This window comes from Pteronotus mesoamericanus, unplaced genomic scaffold, assembly GCF_021234165.1.
Source record: "Pteronotus mesoamericanus isolate MK-2021 breed Mesoamerican mustached bat unplaced genomic scaffold, CSHL_Meso_final contig_221, whole genome shotgun sequence".
Classification (NCBI taxonomy): Eukaryota; Metazoa; Chordata; class Mammalia; order Chiroptera; family Mormoopidae; genus Pteronotus; species Pteronotus mesoamericanus.
In genome coordinates, this window is record NW_026555092.1 from 6,130,606 (window position 1) to 6,152,727 (window position 22,122).

General features: G+C 44.0%; 1 protein-coding gene across 3 annotated transcripts in view; it reads right to left on the minus strand.

The window, feature by feature from the left end:
* WASF2 (WASP family member 2) overlaps nucleotides 1-6,997 on the minus strand; it is a 66,972-nt gene extending 59,975 nt beyond the window's left edge. For all 3 annotated transcript variants that reach the window (XM_054571816.1, XM_054571815.1, XM_054571817.1), the window contains exon 1: nucleotides 6,827-6,997. The gene's annotated coding sequence lies outside the window, so the exon portion shown is untranslated. The remainder of the gene's footprint in view (nucleotides 1-6,826) is intronic.
* Between the last annotated feature and the right edge of the window lie 15,125 nt (nucleotides 6,998-22,122).

Sequence of the window (22,122 nt, forward strand, 5' to 3'; positions counted from 1 at the left end):
ATTATAAATAGACAGGAACATGCATGGACATGACATAAAACCTTCTTTTATACAGCTAAACAATTTTTCAAGATACGGTTTGAGAGGAAGTTTTATACAGAGTTACTTACTAGAACAATGGCATTATCAGGGGAGAAAAAGGTCTCAATTCTAAATGCTTCAGAGTGAAAGAATTGCTTTTCTTACTTTATTATGACAATTACAAAATTTAAATGTCACTATCATTTATATGTATAAGTATGTAAATGTGCACATACACACATATATTCACTCAAACTGGAACTAAGTTGACCCACTGCTTCTTCCCAAAAGGTCTTCTATATTCTAAAACTAAGAAACTTAATTTTGTTCAACTAGAATTAAACAACTAAGAGAATGTCTCAGACTTTTCAGTATTTTACAAAAAAGAAAAATAACGAAAAATAGTATCACAGGCAAAGTTTAATAGCCACTCCCATCAATCTCAAACTGTTTTTTCTTTATTAGCATGTGGAAATCATGATGAAGAGCAAATTTTTCTAAGATACTTCTATATATGAACATTATTTCCTTTTCAAGTGTTCAACAATTCTTCTTTCTATTCTTTTCAAATTCAATTGTTTGGTTTCTAAATTAAGAAGAGTGTTTCATTTGCATAAATGGTAACTATTCTGAGATGCCATTCATAACTATACATTTGAATTTTCTAGAGTACCGTTCATAACCTCTAAGAGAACAGGAAAAAAACCCATTTATTCAACTTCATTTTAATGGTTACTGAGACATGAATGATTATAATGTTATTTGTGGAGGTTGGCCAAAGGAGAGTGAAGTCCCCAAATGTTAGTACCAACTTATCATCACTTTATGAATGCCAAAGGGAACAAGGACCCTGCCTTGACCAATCTACCTACCACACAAAATACTGAGCTTAGAAAAACATGCCCATTGGCTAGATGTGTTTTTTAGAGTTATAAAGTATGCAGGAACATCAAAAGGTATGTTTTAGCCATGAAGCTAAAAAATAAACAAAGAATCCTGACAATTGCTGGCAAGTTCTCTATAAAACCAATGCTGGTTATCCTTAAGGTATTAAACGTTTCAGTTATAAGCTTTTCTGAAAATGTCTTTTATGCAAGGGAGTAATATTTTAGTAGTTCTTTACTCCATCTAATCAGTAGTAGAAATTGATTTTACAAAGACCTGTCTGCATAAGTAATTCAACTATCTCTACTGCTCTAATATATTTAAACCAAATTTTTAAATTTGCACAGAATAATGGGGCCACTGTAAGGTTGCCACCTCCTGATTTCTCTCATTTTTCTTTCTTATCCAAAAGTCAGAGACAAGGGACTGTAATAACCACTTTATCAAAAAATCTGGGGCCTCTTCCACCCTACCCAATTCATACCAGGACCAAGAATAAATTAATCAATATGTATTTGTTGAGTAGGAATATGAGCACTAGGTACCTGAGGACATTTATACTCACTTCCCTCTATGACCATACACCACCCTACCCTTGATTTAGTAGTTCTAAAGAGGGGGCAATTTTGCCCTCCGGGGGACATCTGACAATATCTGGAGACATTTTTGGCTGTCACAAGTAGTGGGTAGTAGAGACCAGGAATGCTGTTAAACATGCTACAATGCCCAGGAATGCCCTCCACAATTACAGAATTATCCGGCCCAAAATGTCGATAATGCCAAGGTTGAGAAACTCTATCCCAAGGTCCAAGACAGACATACCTCTTAGAATAATAAATGTTCATTGATTTAAACTGAAAAGACCACGAATTGGAAGAAAAAGAAGACTACAAGAATGAAGAAGACAGGCCAAATTTAGCATCTATTACACATTTCATTGCATGTTGAACACCAATCATACAAAAATAAACCAATACAGTCTGGCCCTTAAGGAGCTCACAGGCAGGTAGGGAAAAGAGTTATGTAATTTATCTTATATCAAATTTGATAATCTGATACATACTTTACAGAAGGAGAAAACATACAAGGGAGTCACGCAACTTTTCCTGGGAATGTTCCATGGAATAGATGACATCTTAGCTCAGTTCTAAAGGATGAGTAGGAGGCAGCTTATTTCACAGCTTACACGCCTCTTTCTAAACAAACAGCCATTCATTTCTTCAGTCAACAAAAAGCTATGAACACCAATTATGTTCCATACACTGTGTCTTGTGTTGGAGACCCAGTCAAATTACAACTTTCCATATTTCTTCCCTTGACATCACTGGTGTCCAGCAGTCTACCTCCCTCATCCAAATTCCCAACAATTCTTACACTTCTACCTATTCCTAGTTTAGCAACTGTTACCCTAATAGATCTTAGTAAGGCCACCACCCAAGAGGTAAACAAAACTTTGATCTGCCTGTTAATACAGACTAATCCTGCCTAGGTCACAAAATCAGGGTGGTAATGCTGGCAGAGTAGCTAGCAATGCACTGACTGTGGGTCCAGATCTGCCAACTGTTAGATGTGCGTTGGTATCTTGGAAAGCTACTTTACTTCATCAAAAAGTCTGGAGTCTCTTCCACCCTGCCTAATTCATGCCAGGATCAATAGTAAATTAATCTATAGGTATTTGTTGAGCATCTACAATGTGCTTATGTCAATGGTTCTCAACCCTGGTTGCGCATTGACATCAAAGCTCCCAAGCCAGATATGAATATTTTTAAATGAAAAATTCTGATGTAAGACAAGTTTGGTGCCCTGACCTTTAGGCATCGCAGAATAAAAAAGAAGTATAAGACCCAGCTCTTCTCTTGAACAACTTATTCACAATCACAACAGACCTGGAATAGGATGTTAGTCCCGTAATTTGTTATCCTTTTACAATATTATCTGTGCCTATGAAATAGAAGAAAATGGAGTAATCTGGATAAGAATTGCTCCTATTCCCTAGTCTAATCATATACCGACTCCACCTGCAACTCCTGGGATGCCTTTCTACACCCCTTCTACCTTCCAGACAGTGACAGTACTATTCTCAGGAACTGTGGAGACACCCAAGTAGAAGAATAAACTGAGGCCCTCAAATCAGGTGGCCGTGTGGTATCTTAAAGTCCAGGATCTCTCAAATTCATGCAGTCATGGAGCTTCTTTTAGAAAGTCTTTAGCCCTGTCCAGGTAGCTCAGTTGGTTAGAGCGTGGTTCCAATACACCAAGGTTGGGGGGCTCGATCCCCAGTCAGAGGACATACCAAAAAAATAAAACAAAATAAAAGCAACCAATGAATGCATATATAACTAGTGGAACAACAAATCAATGTTCCTTTCTCCTTCTCTCTCCCTTACCCTCTAAAATCAATAGATAAATTTAAATAATAAGGAGAATTCTTTAATCTCCAACAATACCAGTCACTTCAGTCTATAGTTAGAGTGTCTAAGAAAAGTAGAGAGCAGACTGAGCTTTTGTAAACTTAAGAGGTCTTTGGCCATTTAAAGAAATCACCCAAATTCGTAAGGCTAGTAAACTCGTTTCTCATATAGCATATACTTAAATAAAAATACTCCAAAATATTAAAAATATTTTAGTAAACTCTGTTTCAAGATGTGCAAGTTGTGGAGGCTTCATAAATTAAAACAAAAATTTTTTGGTATAAATCCCATCCAGCTGTGATGTTTTATACGAATCACTACCCTGAAGGGAACGTCAGCTTTAAATTCTGCAAACATGAATCTACAGATCTTCACCTGATTAAGTCTTCCTCCGAATTATATGGAAAAGGTATAATTCTCTTAATTGCTATACAAAGAGGAGCACAGTCACTAAAAATTACTCTTTTAATAAAAGGGGTATAGACTATCAGTCAAGCATCTAAAACAGGGACCAATGAGGATATTAAAACGTAAATTTTGGTACTGATGAAAAATGCAAATTTGTACATATTAATTAGAATAAGATTATTATATGAAAGAAACAAGAAAAAACCCCACAAAACTTCTATCTAATACTGTTTTCAGGACCCATAACTTTGAAATTAGTTTGGTTTACAGTATTTTTTCTTGTAATTGTTCTTGTCATCATATAAATTTATCCACAGACGTCCACAATCTTTTAACTTCAGTTTCAAAATCCAAAAGGCTGCAAAAAACAAGTTTTTCATTATTTATTTAGCAGCAAAACCTGACATGAAATGACATGAATCTATTTATAGTATTTATCCCAGTTGGTACGAATATTCTGACATTTTACTACAGAAATGTGTTTGATTACAAGGTGCTACCCCAGGCCTCTTTGGGATGTTACATAACGACAGTACATGTACTATATTTCATTTCTAAAATCCAAAAAATTCAAAATTCAGAAATACCCATGGCCCCAAGAACTTTGTGTGTGGGTGGTAGAGTCACAAGATACTGTGGACTGGTATACTAATGAAAACTAAATCTTATACAGAAAATATAACCAATACTGAGAATAAAGGTAGATCTTCACGTGCAATAAAAACTCATTGTCTTAACAACTATTCACAATACACAATCCTATAAAATAAAGCATTACAAAGACTTAACAAATGTCAATAACCTAACACATCATTATGTGTTTTTCAAGTGGTGGTGACATCTGCATCATCCAATACCCAGATTAATTCCTCTTAGGTTAAATACACTGATTTATTTATTTTTTAATATTTTTTAAAGATTTTATTTGTTTATTTTTAGAGAGAAGGGAAGGGAGGGAGAAAAAGAGGGAGAGAAACATCACTGTGTGGTTGCCTCTCACATGCCCCCTCCTGGGGACCTGGCCTGCAACCCAGGCATGGGCCCTGACTGGGAATCGAACCAGTGATCCTTTGCTCAATCCACTTCACAGGCCCATGCTCAATCCACTCAGCCACACTAGCCAGGGCTAAAATGCACTTCTTTAAATCTGCGTTAAAATAGACTCAAAGACTGCAACTGGTTAATTATTTTGAGAAAAAGAATCATCCATTGATAAGTAATATATGCAGTAAAATGTTCTAATTTTTTTTTAAGTTTTTCTCAGAGGGTTTAAGATTTAAAATTATTTTATTCCAGATTACAATTTCTGAGCATTGAGTAAATTACAGTTGATTTTTTCTGTGAAAGCAGAGTCTGGTACAGAGACAGCAACAGGGACAGCTCTTAATATATTTGAACAGGAAGAAGAGTTTCCTTCCTCCTTCAGTTGCTGCTTTCTGGTTTTAGAATTTCAAACAAAGAAATATATATTGGCTCCACTGCTAAGAAACGCCCTCTTTCTCAGCAACTTCCTCTTCCAATTTTCTTCCCTTCCATTGACATATCAGAACAATACACAATGACGGTCCTACCATTTTAATTAACCAAAAGCTCCAAGATTTAGAAAAATTAAGGGCTGCAATTTATAGTACACAACTACCTACCAATCCAGGTCCACAATCTTCACTCAGCTAGAGGTAGAAACAGAGCACAAAGAAACATGCTTAGTCAGATGCAGGCTATTGAAACTTTTACTCCAGGAATCCAAAGAAATTTGAACCAACAAATGGGACATTTCTCCCATCCCCCCAGAAACTTGGCCTTCATAGGAAGGAGAAAACGCTACTGGGCCGGCACCACTCTGAACCAAGCGTCAAGTCTACACACCAATGATAGTTGGCGAACTTTCTTCTGTAGGCCAGCCAGCCAGGATTCAAATTGAACTCTCTGAAGTTCTAACATCCTTCTTAAGTGACTTCTACAATTTAGAAATGATCCTTTACAACTCACAGACTGAACAAAGGGGGAGACCAAGACCCTGCCTGTCTCCCAGAAGGGTCTGGGACCAGACCCCTCCCCCAACATGTGACAAAGCAAACTTCTCACAAGTGCACAGAGAATTCCCCCTTGTCCAATGAGTCTCAAAGGAAACACCTTATCCTTGGTAAGTTCTTCACCTTACTGGCTGACCTTGAGCAAGTTACTTAACTCCTTAACTTAGTTTCCTTATGTGTAAATTCTCAAGAGTAGCTGTAAAAACTAAATGAAAACATGCCACAACAAGGTCTGGCACATAGTAGGAGCAGCATAAATGTTCTCCCTCCTCCTACTTACCCTCCTGAATTCTTTTGGGCCTAAATTTCAATCATAGCCCCAAAAGGCTCCAAGGATTCCTTCCTCTTCTGACTTTATGGAGAACTATATAAAACTTCCCCATCTCAGAGGCCCTAGGATCCTGGAGAACCAAGTCATCACTCCATCATAGTCTAGGGTCCATCAAAAGCCTTCGTCAAAGAGCCCATTTAGCCAACTCTCATTCTGCAGTACCATCCTGAACACACAGGTACCGCCAAATTACTCTGCGGTCCCGTCCTGTACACATAGGTACACACACAGTCCCAGCCACCGCTTGGCAACTTAGCAGGCAGGCCAGGGGTTTGAAAGAGCACCTGAATTCCTTCATGGCCAGTAGATGGAAACTGAGGCTCCACCTGGGGATGAACTTGCCCAAGATCTCAGACAACATCTGGGATCCAACTCATGTACATCTGCCTGCAAAGCCTCCTCTTTGCAAAAGGGGCAACTGAGATCCAGAGAGGGAAGTGACTTGCCCAAGGTCGCATAACGAGTAGTGGCAGAGCTAGGTCGGGTTAGGGCACTTTAGAAACATCACGGACTCGTGGACCTCTCCAGTCCCCGAGGGGATCTCCTGGACACCTCCTTCTAGGGGAGAGGAGCGAAGAGTAAGACGCCATACGGCGCAGACAACTCATCCTGCCTCTGCTGGTCCGTGGCAGGAGGCGAGGTTCCCACACCCGCAGGACCTGCGCGACTCGGGAGGGGCTGCCCGGCCGGGCCCAGTGCCTCACAGAGGGGCCCGCCAGCGGGGACTTGTTGCTCACCTGGTCTCGCGAAGTCGCCCTCAGCGGCAGAGAGGCCGACTAGCCACCCTTCTCCGCCCGGGATCTGTTCCCGCGGGCCACCTCGCCGGCTGCCACACTGCCGGACCCCCCTCAGTGCGATACGCCCCCAGCCGTGGTCAGCCGGCCCGCGTCCGCCATTACGCGATTCCCCGCCCCAGAACGCAGCCACACCCCGCCAAAGACCCTGATTGGCCCTCTGCCCCACCCTCCTGTGGGTTTCTGGCATTTCATTGGCCTGGATGGAATGCCAATTAAATAGCTACGCAAAAGACGTACTCAAGGGTAGAGTCCCGGGAACTCCACCCGAGCTACTTCCGCAATCGGAGTAAATAGCCCGGGGGTGGGGGGTGGCAACCAAGTGAAGTAGGGGTGGAGATTAAACTAAATCAACTCCTCAATTCAAAGTAGGAAAATTCCACCCAAGAAAGTGTAAAAACTCATACAAAGTGTTTTGAAAGACGAATTCTTGTTCTCAGAGTTAAAAGAGCCAGTATTTTTGGTGGAGGGGAGGGGCCAAGTTCATGAACTTGCTGTGGACACCCCTCAAGTTGCGATAGTTTTGTCCCGTCCCTCCCGGTCTAGGGCTCGGCAGAAAGTAGGGTGGAGAGAGTGAGTCACCTCCTCGAACTCGAACCCGAACGCTCCGGTAAAGGATCCAGTCCCCGGCGAGGCCCGGGATCCTGAAACTGGGAGGTGATTTTGAAAGACCAGGGTCAGGTGAGCTGGACCTCGGTTCAGCCCCCACCTCACTCTGCGACTTGAGACTATTTCCTGAATTTATCTGGGTCTCAGTTTGTCCTTATGCAAAACAGGAACAGTCTTGTCAGCCTCCTGTCCTCTTAGTCCTGGAGTGTTTGATGAAGATTCATGTATGAGTGGGTGCATCTTGATTAAGAGGCCCAGTGAGTCTCAAAGGAAACACCTTTGAGCTGGATGTCAATGTGACTCACAAGTTAGCAAAGACACCTCACTTAGCTCTCTAGAACAATTTCATAAAGCAGAAAATGTTCTCCTTTTTTTGTTTGTTTTTAATTTATTTTTTATAAAGTATTTTTTAAGATTTTATTTATTTTTAGAGAGAGGGGAAGGGAGGGAGATAGGGAGAGAAACATCAATGTGTGATTGCCTCTCATGTGCCCCCTACTGGGAACCTGGCCCGCAACCCAGGCACGTGCCCTGACTGGGAATCAAACCAGTGACCCTTTAGTTCTCAGGCCAGCACTCAATCCACTGAGCCACAGCAGCCAGGGCAGTGTACTTGTTTTGCAGAAGATAAAACTGACTTACCGTGGTTCACCCAGGGAATTTGAAACAACCCTGAGACTCAAACCTGTATCTTTTGGCTTCCATTCTTGTATGCCTCCCTTCCAGGCCTGGTGTGCCCTGGGAAAGACTTCCCTCCCCCAACCCCTTAGCATTCCAAGGAGGGTCTTGAGGGTGCCAGGCCAGTTTCTCATCTCTCCAGTCATCAAACAGGCACACGCCACCCCCCAACTATTGTTAATCACTAAGGTTTCAGGGGAAAAGTGACTCTCGGTGTGTCCCTGAGCTGTTTCTGGTATCCTAAGAATCAGGAAGTGAGTAAGGGTTGACAGGTGGGTCAGCAACCAGGCAGAATCTCAAAGGAGGAGGACACAGAAGCTCCAAGAGGGGCAATGACGCCATTGTGGGCCCTCAGCTGGGGAGCCTCCATGCCAAGGGCTCAAATCCAGGTCTGTCTGAGCTCAGAACAGAGCTCTTCACTTTAAGATTGTTATTCCCAGAAGGCCTGCCTTGGCTGTAATTTCTAGTTGTTTTTCTTCTCTGGCAAAAAAAGGAAGTGGGAAAGGAAGCAGCATAAGACTTTAAAAGGGCAGAGACCACCAACTAGGTGATTCCGTGGCCCCAGTGCTGGCTGAGTCATGACCTCCAGGCTCAAATTGGGACTTGTGGTTTGACAACCAATTACTCCTTAAATCCCCTCTGTGGCCGTTGGGTGCTGCAAGGTGGCAGGTGCTGTGCAGAGCCTTTGGGGGTCAGATGGACCTGAGATTGAATCCAAGCTCCACCACTTTCTAACTCTCTGAGCCTCACCTACATCTTCTCTAAAATGGGGACAGCAGGGTAGTTGTGAGGATTCAGTGAGTTAATTGTGGAATTAATAGGTCACGTGTGTAAAGTGCCTAGTATCTATTTATTCATTCATGAATTCATCTATTCAATAAAATATTAAGCATTGATCATGTGTAGGGTAGCCTGCCAGTCTTTACAGCTACAATCCTGAGCAAAACAGACTAAGACCCTCACGAAGCTTAGAGTTTGATGAGGAAGTAAGTTGTTAAACAAATGAACAGATGAATCAAAATACAGTTAGAAACTGTGATAAGGAACACGAAGGAAAAGTACAATGTGTTTATCAGAGTGAATGTCAGGGGATGGGTTGGGGTCTGAAGAAGCTTCCTGAAGAGGTGATGTCAATGAGTGGGGGTTAACTAGGCAGCAGCTAGTTGAGAGAATGTTGCAGGCCAAGGGAGAGGGTGCGGAAGGCATCTAGGCCAATAGAGATAGTGGCAATGGGGAGGAAGGGCAAAGCTCGCTGGGGCCTAAGCAAAAGAGGAGTTACAGGGGAGGGAACCTGGCTTTGAAAGTGGGCCTCTTCTCCGAGGGTCTCTATGCTTTTCTGATAGTGCCTGAAAGAATGCAAGCTCTGAGGCCAACCCACCTGGATTTGAATCTTGGCTCTGCCATCTTGGACTGTGTGACCTTGAGCAGCTACCACACCCTTGTGCCTTAGCTACTCTTCCAAAAAATGGGGATAATGATTGAGGGTCATAAGGTGGAGGTGAGGATTCAATGTGGAAATGTATATTAAGCATTCTGGCACATAGAGGACACTCCATAAAAAGGTGCTTGGTCTTTCCAGCATGAAGGGAAGGGGAACCCGAGGCAACAGATGCGAGAATCTATACACTAGGCAAGTGTTTGAACTTTATTGCCATAGAAGACTTTGGAGCCAGGCAAGACGGATTCAAATCACAGTTATACCACTTCCTAGCAGTGTGACTTGGGGCAAGTGACTTCACCTATCTGAGCCTCAGTTTCCTTATCCATAAAATAGAGATCATAATTGTTTCTACTTCCCAGAGCTGTGAAGATTAAATGAGATAATAAATGTTAAGCGCTTAGCACAGCGATTGGCACCTAGTAAGCTGCTGTTGAATGTTCATTTTTTTAATTGTTAACACTATTACAGATGTCCCCATTTTCCCAGTTGAGTGTTAATTTTATTTATTTTTTTAAATTTTAATAACTATTATTATTGATATCAGCCTGTACTAGATAAGATTCTGGGGCTTTTCTTGAAGGTTGTCTAACAATAGGAGACTTTGTTTCTCCTTTTAGACAATAGAAAATGACTAATTGCTTTCAGAGGGGGTAATGCTGTGCCTTTTAATTATAGTATTAATAAGCACTAACGTTGAACATTAACTATTGTATATGCTAACCATGTGCTAAGTGCTGTATATTCATTAACTCATAAATCTGCATAGCCAGACCTATAAGTTAGACCATATTATTACCATCATTTTACAAGTGAGATAAAAGAAACAGAGAAGTTAAGCGACTTGCCCAAAGCTACCCAGCCAGGAAGCAGCACCTCTGGAATTTAAACCAAACCTTGAACCTGAAGGGTTTGTTGTTCTTGAGGGGCAAGCCCTCCCTCTTCTATTAAAGGAGTTAGAGTTATCACCTGGAGAGATGAAATTATTCACTGGCAGTGGTAGCAAGTCACCAGGTTCTGAAAGTCAAGCCCTATCCCTTTCCCATCAATTCTAAAAAGTAACTTTTGTCTATTCCCTGTCCCCTGAGGCCGATGTGAGCAGAAAACAGACCCTCTTCCTCTGCCAGGGGTATAAAAAATATTTGGAGTCACCACAACTGGGTCCGAGTCCCAACCATACCAGTTAAGAGCTCTGTAATCTTGACCAAGTCACACCCCCTCTTGGAGCCTCAGTTTCCTCATCTATGAAATAGAGATGATAATAGGCCTGCCTATGGGGCTGTTGTGAAGAGCAAAAAAAAATAAGGCCTGCATAAATTACAAAGTACTGTCAGCACAAGGGTTCCTTTCCTTGTTGCTATGGGAATGACAAGCACTCTGGGAAAGCAGCCCAAACCAGCATAACAGGCACAATAGCCTTCTCTGAAAAAGAGTCCTGAGTTCAAGTCCAAGATCTTCCTTTTACACCCTGTGTGACCTTGGGCAAGTTATATAACCTGGCTGAGCCTCAGTTTCCTCATCTACAAAATGGAAGGAATCATACTGATCTTGAAGAACTGGAAAAAAAACATAAGAATGCATAAAAAGCCATGAGCCAATGGCTGGTACAGAGCCGGCAGAGTGAAACCTGCTAAGGGATTTTAGGGGGAGAGACCAAGAAAAATTGCCCTGATCCTACCATGCCACCCCTCTCTGAGGGGAAGAGAGTAGAGAGCTCTGTGCTCAGTCTAGGTCTAGAATGGTCTCCAGCCACTGCCCTACCTCTTCCAGCATTCTCAGGTCTTGCTGGGATTCCAGTCTCTCTCTCTCTCTCTCTCTCTCTCTCTCTCTCTCTCTCTCTCTCTCTCTCTCTCTCTCTCTGTCTCTCCCCCCCCCCCCCAACAAGTTCTCCACTGAGCAATCCCTGGGGGCCCCCCCCACCCTCAGTTCCAGCCAAGCTCGAAGGCTTTCCCCGCCTCCACATCCTTAATCCACAGCTTTTGCATTTGCCATTCCTTCCACCTGGAATGCTCTCTCCTCCCAGAGAGCCTTTGATGGGGGACGAGGCGGGTGGCTGGAGGGAAAGGATCTGGAATGATTCTCCCCCACCTCCTCACTCCCCTCCCTTGCATCCCCCACACTGCATGCCTGACCTTCCCCCTCCCAGCTTAGGGACGAGGCAGCGATGGGAGGGGGAGGAATAGGGGGAGGATTCAGTGAAGGGCCCTCTGTGGGGTTTTTCACCTGCTCAGAAGAGGCAGACGGAAATGAAAGCTCTAGAAAAATGCCTGCTGCTCTGCTCCTGAGGCCCCAGCTTGGTGAAGCCTCCCTGCCTTCCCGCTGTGCCATCTTCTTTTCCTCCCCCTCCTCCGGCAGGCAGGTGCCACAGTCAAGGAACATTGGTGGGCGGCAGGCCAGAGAGACCAGGGTTCAAATCCCATTCTTGCCACTTACCCAGTGAGCGGCCTGCTTATGCCACATTTCTTTATAAAAGGACACAGCAATCACTGCCTTTCAGGCTGCTGTGAGGACTAAGTAAGATGTCAGATGAAAGTCTCTGACACAACCAAAGTGCTCAACAATGGAGATAATAACAATGACGGCAAAAACTCGCCATGTCCAGGTGTGCCTGGCACCTTGATGCCTCATTTGTAAAATACAAATAGAGGTTATATAACTTGCCCAAGGTCACACAGCCAGTAAGAGGCAGAGTATAATCTCTGTTCTTACCCACTACACCATGGCTCACTGATAGTTGGTCAATTATCGTTAATATTATTTGATTTTATGTACAATGACTCCCTGCCTTCAGTAAGTACATGTTATTCTCTTTCCTCCTACCTTCAAAATTCTGCCTGAATTTTCCCTCCTTTATGACACCTTCTAGCCTATTCATTTAATGAGCATATATGGCTATGTGCTCTGGCCAGATCTATGCAGGGCACTGGGGAACCAGGGATCAATCCACCCAGTCTTTGCCCTCCGGTGTCTCCCAATCTGGTGAAGGAGAACACACACATAAAAATTACAATAAAAGAGGGAAACACCAATTGCAGCAGGAGTTGTGAGCTCATAGAAGCATAGAACTTAACTGGGGGATTGGGGCAGACTTACAGAGGGGTCATTTGAGTTGGGTCTTGAAGAATGAGTAGGAGTTCCTCAGACAGTGTTATGAAGTGGGGAATATAGAATATGATGTGTAGTGCAGATCCTGCAAAAGGGACTGAATAAACTAAAACTAGAAAGTAACATGTCTGGGGTTAGTTCTATGCCAGACCCTGGGCCCTCAGGGAATTTACAGATTTGGTGCAGAGGCGTCGGGGGAGGAGGGTGGAATGGAAAACAACAAGTAAAGTAAAAATATTGATATTAAAGAAAAATCCAGAGGAACTTTGAAACTACCAAAAAGATACCTAAACCTGTTCAGGGTTCAGTGCAGGCTTCCTGGAGGAGTATTTGATGTGTAGGTTGAGACTTAAAGATCAGAGCTGGATCATGTCACCTACTGCCAGCGCAGCCCATATATAAATTCAACATAAAAACAATACTAACTATGCCCTGGCTGGTGTGGTTCAGTGGACTGAGTGCTGGCCTGCGAACCAATGGGTTGCCAGTTCCATTCCCATATGTCTGAGTTGCAGGCCAGGTCCCCAGTTGGGGGCATGGGAGAGGCAACCACACCTTGATGTTTCTCTCCCTCTCTTTCTCCCTCCCTTTCTCTAAAAATAAATAAATAAAATCTTTTAAACACACACACACACACACACACACAATACTAATTATAAAATAAGAATAGGAAACTCCAATAAAGTTCTGATTTTGCCCATGGACACTATTTCAATTTTTTTTTTTTATTATCAAACATCAAATTATTTTTTAAATGTTTTCAATGCCCCTGCTTTGCTGCTTGCTCTGCTCTTGGGGAATCTAACAGGGTGAGAGGCCAGAGGGAGCCCAGCAGGTGAGAGGTGGAGAAGGGTGTGGCTGGCACAGGGAACTCCACCTGCAAAGGCCCAAGGGCGAGAGAAAACAGGGCAGGGAGGGGAGGAAATCCTTTGATGAGAGCTGGGGAGTGGAAGGTGGTGGGGATAGAGAACAGCACTAGATTACTAGATTCTCAGGGTGCTGGGAAGGCACAGAAGGGTTTTAACCAGGATTCACCATAATCAAATATCCCTTTTGTGAGATCACTCTGAATGCAGTATTTACAGAGACTTATTTATGGTTTGAATTCATTCATTCAAGAGACACCAGGTACCTACTGTGTTTCCAGCACTGATCCAGGCACTGGGGCTGCAACAGATAATTAAGAGTTCTTCAGACCGACCAATACGTGACAGGGACATTGAGTGCCACCCCTACAGAGGCGTCTGAATGGATAAAGGTTTGGAGTGTGGGAGTGTATGGCTTTCACAAAAAGAAAGCTAAGCCTCGTGCTGGACAATGAAACAGCAAAATGGGAGATGGAGCTCAGGAAACTTGCAGTAGAGAGACCAGTGGTTCATAAGCCAGGAGAATAAAGGAATAAAAGCAGGAGTAGAGGCAATGGGTTAGGGGTGAAAATCCTGGTCTTGTAACCTCCTTAGACGGTGGCCAAGTGGGCAGAGGGACAGAGGGCCCAGCCAACCCCTTCAGCACCCCCACACTTTCTCAGCCTCGCTGAGCCCTGCAGCTTGTTTTCTGGCTCCTGAAGTCAGACCAAACCCTGAAGGAGAACAGAGGCGGGTGAAGAGGGGGCGGCTGGGAGACAAGCCCAGACCTCTCACCCCAGCAGGGCCTTCCTTCCCAGCGGCTGGAGCCTACCCAGCCGAGGAACCCGAGGTTGCAGGGAAGGATTAAAGAATTTGTTGCTTTTTTACCCAGACTATGGCTGCATATTTCTTTCTTTTCCTTTCTCGCTCTCTCTCTCTTTTTTTTTTTTTTTTTAAAGAAAAATGTTCCTGTACACGCACCCAGAGGCTTTTGCAGGAGGCGGCTGTTGGAGAACCTGGAAAACAAGCCAAGAAATGAGAGAGAGGAAAAAGACCACGCCTCGCCTGGCAGATTCCTAATGGCCCAGGAGACCTGAGGCTTTACAGTGGGAGTCTGGTGGGGACTGCCTTGGGTGGGAGGGAAGGGCAGGCCGAAGGACAGCCACTTGCTGGCCGGTGACCTTGGGCGGGATGCTGCCTGCTTTCCTCTGGTGAGAATGGGGAGGAGGGGGGCAGGGGCAGGGCTGGCCGGCTGAGGTCACAGGAAGGCCCCTTCAAGCCTGAAACGCGATCTCGGGATGTGGGGCCTGCCAACCTGCAGCGACCCTGGGCCAGCAGAGATGAAAGGCTGCCTGTCCCCAGCTTCCGGACCCCTGAGGCCCCAATGCCTCAAACTTGAAGGGCAGTAAAGCTGCTGCAGCTGGCTGGAGCCGGTTGCTGGGCTCCCCACCCCACCTGATGTCATCCAACCCTCCCTTCCCTGTTTTGCAGAGGACACTCAGGCCCAGAGAGGGCTGGTGACCTGCCCGAGGTCACACAGCAAACTGGTAGCTGAGCCAGGACTCATCACAAAGTCTTTTGACTCCAAGTCCAAACCTTATTCCCTTTCCCAGAAACTTGGCTGCCTGGGGGCTTACCCTGGGGAGCTGGAGAGACCCAGACTTAGAGAAGACAGTTGGGAGCTATGTCTGTTTGAAAGCTTAATGTTGACAGAGAGAGAGAAAGAGAGTTGGGTTTTTTTCTTTTTTCTTTTTTTTTTTTAAGACAAAAAGAACCCTTCCCAGCCACTGCCATGAGCCTGGACTTGCTCTGCTGGCAGGGGAAGGAATGTGGCTCTGGCCGCCACAGCTGCTGGTGGCCAGCTGCGGCTTCAGCTCCTGCTGCTCCCACCCCAGCGGGCAAAGGGACAAAGGCCTCTTCTCAGGCTTGTCCCCTCCAGCCCCCTGGATCAGTGGGGGCAGAGAATCCATAGCGAATCCACCAGGAAGCTTGGTCACTGACCAGCTAACAACTTAGTGGTTCCCCTCTGGACCTCAGTGCCCTTTCTGGAAAATAAAGACAGAGTATTTTCTTGACTTATTTCTTGGCACTGTCTTCCAAAGGGGTGAAGTTGCAGAAGTGCTCACCTCTAAGCACCTCCTTCTGCCAAAGGATAGAGGGTCTGCCTACTTAGAGATCCCTCTGCCTCAAATGCCCCTCCCTACCTCATGCTTCACCTGGCCAGCCCCTACTCACTCAGCTCAGCTCAGCAGGACCATCGCCTGCTCTGGGGAGTCTTCCCTCAGCTCCAGACGGTGCTGCTCCTTCAGGGTGCTTATCAATGCTGTGATTAAATAATTAATTGTGTCATCAGCTCTGTCTCACCGCTAAGATGTGAACCCTGTAATAATAGTAATAGCTGACACTGACCGCATGTTTCCCCAGTGCCGGAGACTTTACATGTATTAAGTAACTTGCTTAATCCTTTTGGCAGGTACTGTTAGTTTCTCCATCTTACAGATGTGGAAACTGAGACAATGAGAGGTTCAACAACTTACCTGAGATCACAGCAAGTTGGAGGATGAGTCAGGACTTAGCACAAAGAAGTTGCAGAATGAGGATTCAAATCCAGACCCCAGTCTGTAACCATCACCCCACTAATAAGTCAGGTCAGCTTGTTCCCTTCTTCTTCCCAGCCCCCAGAACACCTGGTATATAGTAGGTACTCCATATATACTGGGTGAATGAGTTCACAAACAGGTGATGAATGCACATGAGTATTTGGAGAAGAATAAAGCACCTTCTAGGAGTGAGTATTTCAGGTGCTGTATGTGGCGCTGAGCCATGGTGAGGGACGGGGCACCCAATATATAAGTAGTTCCCCCTTATCAGCCTTTTTGCTTCCTGCAGTTTCATTACATGCGGTCAACCCTGAGGTCTGAAAATATTAAATATAAATTTCCAGAAATAAACACAAGTTTTCAATCATGCGCCATCCTGGGTAGCACGGTGAAACCTCTCGCTGTCCTGCTCTGTCCTGCCTGGCCCAGGTATTCACACTGTATATACTCCCTGCCACCTCCTTAGCCACTTAGGAGCCACTTCAGTTGTCAATCAGATCAACGGTCAGGTAGCACAATGCTTGTGTTCAGGAAACCCTTATTTTACTGAATAATTGCCCCAAAGCAGAAGAGCAATAAGGCTGGCAGTTTAGACCTGCCAAACAGAAGCGATAAAGTGTTTCCTTTAAGTCAAAAGGTGAGTATAGTAGTACAATAAGATATTTTCTTTTTTAGAGAGAAAGAGACCACATTCACAACTTTCATTACAGCACATTGTTATAATTGCTCTACTTTATTATTACTGTTAACATCTTACTTTGTTACTTACTTACTTACTATTATATTAGGCATATAATATCGCCTAATTTGTAAATTAAACTTTATTATAGGAAAGTATGTATAGGAAAAAGCGTAGTATATATAGGGTTTGGTATTAACCTGCGGTTTCAGGTATCTGCTGGGGGTCTTGGACTGTATCCCCTGCTGATAAGGAAGGACTACTCTATTGTTAAAGACCAATTATCGGGTTTCCTTCTGGAGCACATGGGCCAAAAATCTGGGACATCATCTTTGACTCCTTCTACTTCATCTGTTAGAGCCAATCAGTCCCCAGGTTCTTCTTGGTCTGTCCCCAGTAGACACCTTCTTCTCCATCTCTCAACTCTAATCTTTGTCTTGGATTTTTGCAGCGACTCCTACACAGGTCTCTCTGTCTATAATGTCCCTTCCTTCAAAGTGGGCCTCCAAACACAGAAAGCTAATTGTGGGTGTCATCCTCCTTTACTGCTTCCCTCACTAATTAACCTTCCATGGCTCCCCCTTGATCTCTGGATAAAGTCCATACTCCTCACCAAGGCTTCCACCACCCAACCTCCAGCCTTCCAGCCTCATCTCCTGCCCCTCTCTTCCACATGTCCTTTGCACAGGCCCCTGTATATAGTAGAAGCTAAGAGGATAGAAGCGCACAGACCTGGGTTCAAGTCTCAGTTTCACCACTTACAAATCAATTCTTTTCTCTAAGCCTCGGTCACCACATCTGGAAAATGGACATAATTATAATACCTAGAGTCATTGTAGGAATGAAATGAATGCAGAAGGTGCTGAGCACAGTAGCTGAGGCTCTCAAGAGTAACTATAATTCTTATACTTTCCTCTGCCACAAAGAGCACTTTTTACTGTCAGTCTTACTTATTCTTTATGACCCAGATCAATCGTCACTTCTTGGAGGAAGTTTCCCTCAATATTTACACTCTTGTTCCCCAAGTGAAACCAGCCTCACTTTCTGTACTCACTTGCACTTTGCACTTTTATAAAGCACTTGCAATGTTGGCCTACTCCCTTTCCCCCATTACCCCCAGAGTTCTCTGAGAGCAGGAACAATAATGTCCTTAATTTAGCCCAGAGCCCGGCATACAGCAGGCACTCAATAAATGAACTGAAGTGAGTTACTGCTTTCAGTGCCTTTCTTGAATGCCCTGCAGGGATGAGACCTGAGTGATGAGATAAGCTGGGACTCTGCTGGGTCCCGGTTGTTCGAGTCCCACTCCCGCTCTGGTTTGGCGGTGAGCAGTATGTCTGGGAGTGGGAGGGGATGGAGGAAACAGCTCTTTCTTTCTGGCAGGGACTCTTTCGTGCTTCAAGGGAGAGCGAGAAAGGGGAGAGGAGGTCTAGGTGCTGAACAGAAGTGAAGGTGGGGCTGGAGCTGGGGTGTGGATGGGAGTGAGCAGACTCCACCTCCTCTAAGGTCAGGGTTGGGCCTGGCAGAACAGGACCTCACAGCCCAAGTCCCTACCTGCAACGCACCACCTCATCCCAGCACCTGGACTCAGTGACTTTCCAAGTTGTAAAACTACATCTTGATTTGCAAGGAAGCAGAATCCAAGCCTGGCCTTGTCCAGTTGCTGAGCAGGGAGAAAAGGGAGTGTTTCCTTTTATTCTTTCTGTGTAGGCAACACCTTGCAATCCTGGTGTACATGAAAGAAGATAATACTCTAATAAGTTATCATGTATTTCACATCGCACTCAAGTAATTGTGACTTTGACACTCTATGTCTTCACTATCACTTTTCTGATGAATGTAATAAATGTGATTTATAGCTTATTTGGAACATCTAAGGAGGTACAATGAAATAGAGACTAAAAACTGAATAAACAGAAACAAAATCCAAACACGTAAATATAGTCATTGTTAAAATTTGGCATCTTTCTTTGCATTCAAAAATGTAACTGATATATTGAAGATATTTAGTATCCTGGAGAAAAATAAAAGAAGGTAATACTCAATTTCACAAACCCAGGTTAAGGTCACATTATCCCCAACTGTTGCTTCAGTTCCTGCTCCTGCCACTCCCTCTACTTAAAACGCTTCTCTGACTGCCTAGTACCCTCAGGATAAAGCCCTAACTTCTAACCCAACCCATGAAGCCTTGCATGATCTGGCCCCAATGCCTCTTAGACTTTCTCTGGCTTCACTCTCCCCCTGCCTTCGCTTCACTTCCTCTGGCATCTTCTCAGTTCTTCCAACACACCTTGCCCCTTTCTTCCTCTGAGCCTTCACACATACTGCTTTCTCTAGCTTGAATGCTTTTCACCATCCCCTGCTAATTTTGTTTTGTGTTCACTGCTTTTTAAAAAATTTTTAAAATTTATTTCTAGAGAGGGGGAAGGCAAGTAGAAAGAGAGGGAGAGAAACATGGATGTAAGAGAGTGACATTGATCAGTTGCCTCTCATATGCACCCCCGACCGGGAATTGAACTGGCAACCTTTCATTCTGTTGGATGACGCTCCAGCCAACTGAGCCACACCAGCCATGACTATTTAGTGCTTGCTTGCTTTTCTTTCTTTCTTTCTTTCTCTTTCTTTCTTTCTTTCTTTCTTTCTTTCTTTCTTTCTTTCTTTCTTTCTTTCTTTCTTTTTAAACCTTTAACTCCTTTTTTAAAAAAGATTTTATTTATTTATTTATAGAGAGAGGGGAAGGGAGGGAGAAAGAAAGGGAGAGAAACATCAGTGTGTGAGAGATACATCAATCGGTTGTCTTTTGCATACCTCCAACTGGGGACCTGGCCTACAACCCAGGCATGTGCCCTGACTGGGAATTGAACCCAGCGACCTTTTGGTTCGCAGGCTAGCACTAAATCCACTGAGCCACACCAGCCAGGACTGTTTAGTGCTTTAAAAAATATATATATATATATTGATTGATTTGAGAGAGAGAGAGAGAGAGGAATGGAGAGAGAAACGTCGAGTTGTTGCCCCAATTATATGTATTCTTTGGTTGATTCTTATACATGCTCTCACTGGGGATTGAACCCACAACCTTGGTGTATCAGAACAATGTTCAAACCTACTGAGCTATTTGGCCAGGGCTGTTTAGCACTTTTGATGCCTAAGAAATCTTTGCCTATCCCAAAGTTAGGGAGCTATTTCCATATATTTTCTTCTAGAGGCCTTACAGTATCAGCTTTCACATTTAGGTCCATAAGTTATCTTGAATTAATTTTTGTGTGGTGTGAGGTAGGGACTGAGAATTATTACCATTCTGTGAATTCCTACTCATTCTTTACAGTTCAGTTTGTACCTCACCTCCTTTTAGAAGTCTTCCTTCACTACTCATGCACTAGATCAGATCCTCCCACTCCACAGCCCATAGCACCCTCTACTTTACTGTAGCATTTGTCACACTTGTAATTAAATGATTATTTGTATAATTTGTTTAACATCTCATCTCCTTGAGTATAATGTAACTCTGTGAGCTCAATGCTTGTGACTGTCTTTTTAAAAAACTTTTTACTGAAATATACATTCAGGAAAGTATACACATCAAAATATTGTGTGGCCAAAAAGTTAGTTTTTTTTTCCTTAAGATGGCTCTGGCAGCCCTTAGTTATCTTTAACTTCATTTGAAACAATTTTGTTAGATTGTATTGTGACAGCTGTCATATCAACGTGCATTTAAAAAAATTATCAAAATTAGTGAATTTTTGTGCAGCCATTTTCATATTGAAGATGGAAGAAAATACGCAATGTTTTTGGCATATTATACTTTATTATTTCAAGAAAGGTAAAAATGCAACTGAAATACAAAAAATGATTTGTGCAGTGTATGGAGAAGGTGCTGTGACTGACCGAACATGTCATAAGTGGTTTGTGGAGTTTCATGCTGGAGATTTCTCACGGGACAATGCTCCGTGGTCGGGTAGACCAGCTGAAGTTGATAGCAATCAAATCGAGACATTAATTGAGAACAATCAACATTCTACCACGCTGGACATACTCAAAATATCCAAATCAATAAAGTTATTGGTGAAAATGAAAAATGTGTCTTTTATTTTATGGAAATAACCAGGTGGACTTTTTGGCCACTCCAATATATAGCTTGGTGAATTTTCACAAACTGCACACACTATGAAATGGTACCCAGATTAAGACATAGAACATTCTGACATTGAACATTTCCTATACCCAGAAGCCCCTTTATGTCCCTTCCAGCTATAACTGTTCTTTTTTTTTTTTTAACCCTTATATTTTCAGCACCCAGCACAGACATTATTAGGCTTTCAAAAAAGAAATCTTGTTGAATGAATGAATTAGTTGGTGATGCTTAATTCTTTTTCAGAGAACTCCATGTGGAATCTAATATCGCAGCTCTAGCTCCAGTTTAGTGCGATCTTGAAGAGGTCCCTCCTGCTTTCTAGATCTCAGTTTGCTTATTTATGAAATGGGGATGGATGGAGGTAGGTTGGACTAATAATTGCAGCTTTCCCAGATACACCATTTGGGGCAGAATTGAGCCCCTGGGTTCTGACAGTACATTGTCAGGAACTCTTTTGGTCTCCTGCCTGATAAAGAGGACCTGGGAGGATTAGAAACTTGATCCATGAAGTGCTTCGGAAGCCTCGGCCTGAGAGTCAGAAGACCTGGGTTTGAGTCTTGGCTTGACCGCTGAGTGACCTTGGACAAATCTCTTTCCTCCCCTGGGCTCCCTGGGTCTCTTCACCTAAAAAGAGGCACAGGTTGACCTCAGACATTTGAAGAACAGTGATGCTGGCTCCGGGCCTCTGAGCACCAAGGTCCAGTTCCTGGAGCACAGGCAACTCTGGCTCTGGGCTCCTCCCTGCCAGGCACCGTGAGAGGAGAGGGAAGCACACTATGTGATAACCACCCTGGGGAAGGGAATTCGCAGTCTGGCCAGGGGGACCCAATGTTCAGCCAGGAACCAAATGGAAAATGGGCTGATGGTCCAAGTGATTCTCTGTGTGTGGGGCTGAAGGAAGAGGAGCTGAAGTGTTCCAAGTAAGGGTAGGAGACCTGGGATGGGGGTGGGGGGAAGACAGAAATGGCTTCCTGGGGGAGCAGCCTTTGAAAATTGGCAGGGCAGCCTAGGGGCGCTTCCCAGAGATGGGAGGAGGCAGGAAGGAGGAAATTGGGTCCAGGTGACCACAGAGCAGCAACTTGGCCAGGGAGTAGGAGAGGCGGGGCTGGTGGGAGCTTGGTCAGCAGCCCCACAGCTGGGCCTTGAGGGG